The sequence below is a fragment of the Lolium rigidum genome, chromosome 3 (genome assembly GCF_022539505.1).
Source record: "Lolium rigidum isolate FL_2022 chromosome 3, APGP_CSIRO_Lrig_0.1, whole genome shotgun sequence".
Taxonomy (NCBI): Eukaryota; Viridiplantae; Streptophyta; class Magnoliopsida; order Poales; family Poaceae; genus Lolium; species Lolium rigidum.
The window spans coordinates 302,545,526-302,552,833 of NC_061510.1; positions in this window are offsets into that span (position 1 = coordinate 302,545,526).

The following is a 7,308-nucleotide window of genomic DNA, read 5'->3' on the forward strand; positions in this document are numbered from 1 at the left end:
ATAGATGATTAGTTTCATAATCATGAACATTGGATGTTATTAATAACAAGGTTATATCATTATATGAATGATGTAATGGACACACCCAATTAAGCGTAGCATAAGATCACGTCATTAAGTTATTTGCTATAAGCTTTCGATACATAGTTACCTAATCCTTTCGACCATGAGATCATGTAAATCACTTATACCGGAAAGGTACTTTGATTACATCAAACGCCACTGCGAAAAGGGGTGGTTATAAAGGTGGGATTAAGTATCCGGAAAGTATGAGTTGAGGCATATGGATCAACAGTGGGATTTGTCCATCCGGATGACGGATAGATATACTCTGGGCCCTCTCGGTGGAATGTCGTCTAATGTCTTGCAAGCATATGAATAAGTTCATAAGAGACCACATACCACGGTACGAGTAACGAATACTTGTCAGGAGACGAGGTTGAACAAGGTATAGAGTGATACCGATGATCAAACCTCGGACAAGTAAAATATCGCGTGACAAAGGGAATTGGTATCGTATGTGAATGGTTCATTCGATCACTAAGTCATCGTTGAATATGTGGGAGCCATTATGGATCTCCAGATCCCGCTATTGGTTATTGGTCGGAGAGAGTTCTCACCCATGTCCACATAGTTCGCGAACCGTAGGGTGACACACTTAAGGTTTGATGTTGTAATAGTAGAAGTTGAATATGGAATGGAGTTCGAAGTATTGTTCGAAGTCTCGGATGGGATCCCGGACATCACGAGGAGTTCCAGAATGGTCCGGAGAATAAGATTCATATATAGGAAGTCATTTTATAAGTTTGAAAATGATCCGATACATTTATAGAAGGTTCTAGAAGGTTCTAGAAAAGTCCGGATGAAATCACTTTGGAAGGCGGAGTCCCGAAGGGACTCCACCACCCATGGCCGGCCAACCCTAGAGGGGGGAGTCCAAGGTGGACTCCACCAAGGGTGGCCGGCCACCCCCCTCATGGAAGGGTGGGAGTCCCACTTGAGGTGGGAATCCCACCTTGGGTAGGTTTCCTACTACATGGAAGGTTTTGGGTTGGGGTCTTATTCGAAGACTTGTAGTCCAACACTTGGGGGTTCCACCTATATAATGAGGGGCCAAGGGGAGGGGGCCGGCCACCACAACCACACCACCTTGGCCGCACCCAAGGAGGCCGGCCGCCCCCTCTCCCAAACGCTAGCCGCCCCCTCTCTCCTCCACCTCCCCCGCACGCTTAGCGAAGCTCCGCCGGAGATCTCCACCGCCACCGCCACCACGCCGTCGTGCTGCCGGATTCAAGGAGGAGCTACTACTTCCGCTGCCCGCTGGAACGGGGAGAAGGACGTCGTCTTCATCAACACCAAACGTGTGACCGAGTACGGAGGTGCTGCCCGATTGTGGCACCGTGATCAAGATCTTCTACGCGCTTTTGCAAGCGGCAAGTGATCGTCTACCGCAGCAACAAGAGCCTCATCTTGTAGGCTTTGGAAATCTTCAAGGGTGAGTCTCGATCATCCCCTCGTTGCTCCCGTCTTCTAGATTGCATCTTGGCTTGGATTGCGTTCTCGCGGTAGGAAATTTTTTGTTTTCTATGCAATGAATCCCTACAGTGGTATCAGAGCCGTGTCTATGCATAGATGGTTGCACGAGTAGAACACAATGGTTTGTGGGCGTTGATGCTTGTGTTATCTTTAGTTTGAGGTCTTTGCATCTTTGTGGCATAGTGGGATGAAGCGGCTCGGGCTAACTTTACATGACCGCGTTCATGAGACTTGCTCCTCGTTCGACATGCAACTTGTATTGCATAAGAGGCTTTGCGGGTGTCTGTCTCTCCTACTATAGTGAAGATTCAATTTACTCTTCTATTGACAACACTAGTATCACCGTTGTGGTTCATGTCCGTAGGTAGATTAGATCTTACTCGAAAACCCTAAACCGCGCAAAATATGCAAACCAAATTAGAGACGTCTAACTTGTTTTTGCAGGGTTTGGTGATGTGATATGGCCATAATGTGATGATGAATATGTATGAGATGATCATTATTGTATTGTGGCAACCGGCAGGAGCCTTATGGTTGTCTTTAAATTTCATGTTGAGTAGTATTTCAAAGTAGTTGTAATAGTTGCTACATGGGAGAACAATCATGAAGACGGCGCCATTGACCTTGACGCTACGCCGACGATGATGGAGATCATGCCCGATGATGATGGAGATCATGTCCGTGCTTTGGAGATGAAGATCAAAGGCGCAAAGACAAAAGGGCCATATCATATCACATATGAACTGCATGTGATGTTAATCCTTTTATGCATCTTATTTTGCTTAGATCGCGACGGTAGCATTATAAGATGATCCCTCTCACTAAAATATCAAGATAATAAAGTGTTCATCCTTAGTAGCACCGTTACTAACACTTGTCATTTCGAAACATCTCGTGATGATCGGGTATGATAGATTCAACAAGTGCATACAACGGGTGCAAGCCAGTTTTGCACACGCGGATACTAAGGTGGCCTTGACGAGACTAGCATGTACAGACATGGTCTCGGAACACGTGATACCGAAAGGTAGAGCATGAATCATATGATTGATATGATGAACACTTTGAGTGTTCGCCATTGAAATTACATCTTGTCTCGTGATGATCGGACTTAGGTGTGGTGGATTTGGTTCGTGTGATCACTAAGACAATTCGAGGGATATTGTTTTGAGTGGGAGTTCACCTAGTTTTTAATTATGATGAATTAAAATTTGAACTCATTTTGTCATAAACTTAGTCTAAACTATTGCAAATATATGTTGTAGATATGGCGTCCCCAATCAATTTTAACTAGTTCCTAGAGGAAGAAAAGCTTAAGAGCAACGGTAGCAACTTCACCGACTGGTTCCGTCATGTGAGGATCTTCCTCGCTGGTGGAAACCTGCAATATGTGCTTGATGCACCGCTAGGTGACCCTCCTGCGAAGCCGAAACCGATGAAGTAAAGAATGTTTACGCGACTCGGAAAACTCGGTACTCTCAAGTTCGAGTGTGCCATCCTATGCGATCCGGAAGCCGATCTTCAAAAACGTTTTGAGCACCACGATCCTCATGAGTTGGTCAATGAGATGAAAGCTATATTTGAAACTCATGCGGCCGTGGAATGCTATGAAGCATCGAAACACTTCTTCAGCTGCATGATGGAAGAAGGCAGCTCCGTTAGTGAGCACATGCTCGCCATGATCGGGCATGCGAAGAAACTCAGTGACTTGGGAATAGTGATTCCTAACGGATCAGGGATTAATCGTGTCCTTCAATCACTTCCACCTAGTTACAAGAACTTTGTGATGAACTACAATATGCAGAACATGAACAAAGAGTTACCTGAACTCTTCGCCATGTTAAAAGCTGCTGAGATTGAGATCAAGAAAGAGCACCAAGTGTTGATGGTCAACAAGACCACCAGTTTCAAGAAACAGGGCAAGTCTAAGGGAAAATTCAAGAAGGGTGGCAAGAAAGCTGCCACGCCTCCTATGAAACCTAAGAACGGCCCTAAGCCTGATGCTGAGTGCTATTACTGCAAGGAGAAGGGACACTGGAAGCGTAATTGCTCCAAGTATCTGGCTGATCTGAAGAGCGGCCTTGTCAAGAAGAAGAAACAAGGTATATCTGATATACATGTTATATATGTTTATCTTACTGGTTCTCGTACTAGTACCTGGGTATTTGATACTGGTTCGGTTTCTCATATTTGTAACTCGAAACAGGAACTAAAGAATAAACGAAGACTACTAAAGGATGAAGTGACGATGCGCGTTGGAAATGGATCCAAAGTCGATGTGATCGATGTCGGCACACTTCCTCTACATCTACCTCCGGGATTAGTTTTAAGCCTAAATAATTGTTATTTTGTACCCGCGTTGAGCATGAACATTATATCTGGATCTTGTTTAATGCAAGACGGTTATTCATTCAAGTCTGAGAATAATGGTTGTTCCATTTTTATGAATAATATCTTTTATGGTCGAGCACCTGAAAAGAATGGCTTATTTCTGTTAGATCTCAATAGTAGTGATACACATATACATAACATTGATGCTAAGCGAATTAAATTGAATGATAATTCTACTTGTATGTGGCACTGTCGTCTTGGTCATATTGGAGTGAAACGCATGAAGAAACTCCATACTGATGGATTACTTGAATCACTTGACTTTGAGTCACTTGATAGATGCGAAGCATGTCTAATGGGAAAAATGACTAAGACTCCATTCTCTGGTATGATGGAGCGAGCTACAGACTTATTGGAAATCATACATACCGATGTGTGCGGACCAATGAGTGTAGCATCACGCGGTGGTTATCGTTATGTTCTAACCTTCACAGATGATCTGAGTAGATATGGGTATATCTATTTCATGAAACATAAATCCGAAACTTTCGAGAAGTTTAAGGAATTCCAAAGTGAAGTAGAAAATCAACGTAACAAGAAGATTAAATTTCTACGATCTGATCGTGGAGGTGAATATCTGAGTTATGAGTTTGTCATGCATTTAAAGAAATGCGGAATACTTTCACAATTGACACCGCCGGGAACACCACAACGAAACGGTGTGTCCGAACGTCGTAATCGAACTCTCTTAGATATGGTTCGTTCTATGATGTCTCTTACTGATTTGCCGTTATCTTTTTGGAGTTATGCATTAGAGACAGCCGCATTCACTTTAAATAGAGCACCATAAAAATCCGTTGAAACGACACCATATGAATTATGGTTTAATAAGAAACCTAAGCTGTCGTTCCTGAAAGTTTGGGGTTGCGAAGCCTATGTAAAGAAGTTACAACCGGACAAGCTAGAACCCAAAGCGGAGAAATGTGTCTTCATAGGGTACCCTAAGGAAACTATAGGGTACACTTTCTATCACAGATCCGAAGGAAAAATATTTGTTTCTAAAAACGGAACCTTTCTTGAGAAATAATTTCTCACTAAAGAAGTGACTGGAAGAAAAGTAGAACTCGATGAGATTGATGAATCTTTACTCGTTGATCAGAGTAGCGCAGTACCGAAAGTTGTTCATGTACCGCCTACACCGGCAACAGAGGAAGCTAATGATAATGATCATGAAACTTAGAACGAGGAAACTACTGAACCTCGCAGATCGACAAGGGAACGTGCCACTCCTGATTGGTATGATCCTTGTATAAATGTCATGATTGTGGACAACAATGATGAAGACCCTGCGATGTATGTAGAAGCGATGATTAGCCCAGATTCCAACAAATGGCAAGAAGCCATGAAATCCGAAATGGGATCCATGTATGATAACAAAGTGTGGACTTTGGTAGACTTACCTGATAGCCGCAAGGCTGTCGAGAATAAATGGATCTTTAAGAGAAAAACAGATGTTGATGGTAACATTACTGTCTATAAAGCTCGACTTGTCGCAAAGGGTTTCCGACAAATTCAAGGTGTTGACTACGATGAGACTTTCTCACCTGTAGCGAAGTTAAAATCTGTGAGGATTTTGTTAGCAATAGCTGCATTTTTCGATTATGAGATTTGGCAGATGGATGTCAAAACGGCGTTCCTTAATGGAGACATTGAGGAAGAGTTCTATATGGTACAACCCAAAGGTTTTGTCGATCCTAAAAATGCTGACAAAGTATGCAAACTTCAGCGTTCAATCTATGGACTGAAGCAAGCATCGAGAAGTTGGAACCGACGCTTTGATAAGGTGATCAAAGACTTCGGGTTTATACAGTGTCATGGAGAGGCCTGTAATTACAAGAAAGTGAGTGGGAGCTCTGTAGCGTTCCTAATATTATATGTAGATGACATATTATTGATTGGGAATGATATAGAACTATTAAGCAGTGTAAAAGGTTATTTGAATAATAGTTTTTCAATGAAAGACCTTGGTGAAGCATCGTATATATTAGGCATCAAGATTTATAGAGATAGATCAAGACGCCTAATAGGGCTATCACAGAGTACATACCTGGACAAGATTCTAAAGAAGTTTAGAATGGACGAAAGTAAGAAAGGATTCTTACCTATGTTACCAGGCAAGGTCTTGAGTAAGACTCAAGGTCCGGCTACGACAGAAGAAAGAGAAAGGATGAGTAAGATCCCCTATGCCTCGGCAGTAGGCTCTGTTATGTATGCCATGCTATGTACTAGACCGGATATAGCACATGCTGTTAGTTTAACTAGCAGATATCAAAGTGATCCAGGGATGGAACACTGGATAGCGGTCAAGAATATCCTGAAGTACTTGAAAATAACTAAGGATATGTTTCTTTGATATGGAGGTGACCAAGAGCTCGTTGTAACAAGTTACACTGATGCAAGTTGGAACACTGATCCTGATGACTCTAAGTCACGATCCGGGTACGTGTTTATATTGAATGGTGCTGCAGATAAGGTGGGCAAGCTCGAAGCAAGGTGCACGGTGGTGAAGTCTTCAACAGAATCGAGTACATAGCGGCTTCGGAGGCTTCATCGAAGCGGTATGGATGAAGAGGTTCATTGTAGAGCTCGGTGTGGTTCCTAGTGCATTGGACCCACTAGTCATCTACTGTGACAACATCGGTGCCATCGCCAATGCACAAGAACCAAGGTCACACAAGAGGCTGAAGCATATCAAGCTGCGTTATCACTCGATTCGTGAGTACATCGAAGATGGAGAAGTAAAGATTTGCAAAGTACACACTGATCTAAATGTAGCAGATCCGTTGACTAAAGCTCTCCCTAGGGCAAAGCATGAACAACACCAGAATGCCATGGGTGTTAGGTACCTAACAATGTAATCTAGATTATTGACTCTAGTGCAAGTGGGAGATCTGTTGGAGATATGCCCAAGAGGCAATAATAAAAGTGGTTATTATATATCTTTATGTTTATGATAAATGTTTATATACCATGCTATAATTGTATTAACCGAAACATTGATACATGTGTGATATGTAAACAACAATGAGTCCCTAGTAAGCCTCTTAACTAGCTTGTTGATTAATAGATGATTAGTTTCATAATCATGAACATTGGATGTTATTAATAATAAGGTTATATCATTATATGAATGATGTAATGGACACACCCAATTAAGCGTAGCATAAGATCACGTCATTAAGTTATTTGCTATAAGCTTTCGATACATAGTTACCTAATCCTTTCGACCATGAGATCATGTAAATCACTTATACCGGAAAGGTACTTTGATTACATCAAACGCCACTGCGTAAATGGGTGGTTATAAAGGTGGGATTAAGTATCCGGAAAGTATGAGTTGAGGCATATGGATCAACAGTGGGATTTGTCCATCCGGATGAC